We start from the raw sequence: 711 nt of genomic DNA, 5'->3' as shown, positions 1-711 counted from the left end.
CTTAAACCCTCAAATGTAAATCTGTTCTCTCAGCATTCTGCGTGGGGCTCAGGTTTCCATCTAAAACTCCAACTGTACTTGGGCTTCGGGCTTAACATAAAGCCCGTTTCTTCCAGGCAATTCCTTACTCCCCTTGTAGCATATCCAGTCGAGTGTGGGCTGAAGGCTGACTTTTAATCTATTTGGAATCATGATAATCACAGTAATCTCCATCACACAGGCAGGTCTATTTTATAGTATGGTCCATAGTGCAGTCAAATAAACGCAAAACCCTTCACACTTCTCATAACACCCAAATTTCATCTTTTCTTCACCACTGGACTGTTTCCACTTAGGTCCATATAGATGGCCTTGGGCCTCTGGCAGTGAGGTTCCGGCAGTCCTGGCCATGTACTAATCCTCTCACTGAACCAGCCTCGCTTTGGCCCCAGCTTTTCTCTCTTCAGCTGCAGCTTATAATTGGTAACATTCCTTTCAGCCATCACAGGCAACAATAACCACAGCAATCATCTATGAATCCAAAGTTTTATTTCCTATGCCCTTTGTTCTTTCTCTTATAAAGCCTCCTGCTTCCAATGAGTCTGAAGTCATTGCAACAACCCACACTTTGGACACCAATTGTCAAAGAAAAAAGGAATGAAATTCCATGGGAGTGACATCCGACCTTCTCTATCCATAAAAAGGGAAAGGAGAATAAAATCCTGTATCAGC

Source organism: Echinops telfairi, unplaced genomic scaffold (assembly GCF_000313985.2).
Source record: "Echinops telfairi isolate 266 unplaced genomic scaffold, ASM31398v2 ScPeMD7_2291;HRSCAF=2852, whole genome shotgun sequence".
Lineage (NCBI taxonomy): Eukaryota > Metazoa > Chordata > Mammalia > Afrosoricida > Tenrecidae > Echinops > Echinops telfairi.
Note: the sequence above shows the minus strand (reverse complement) of the source record.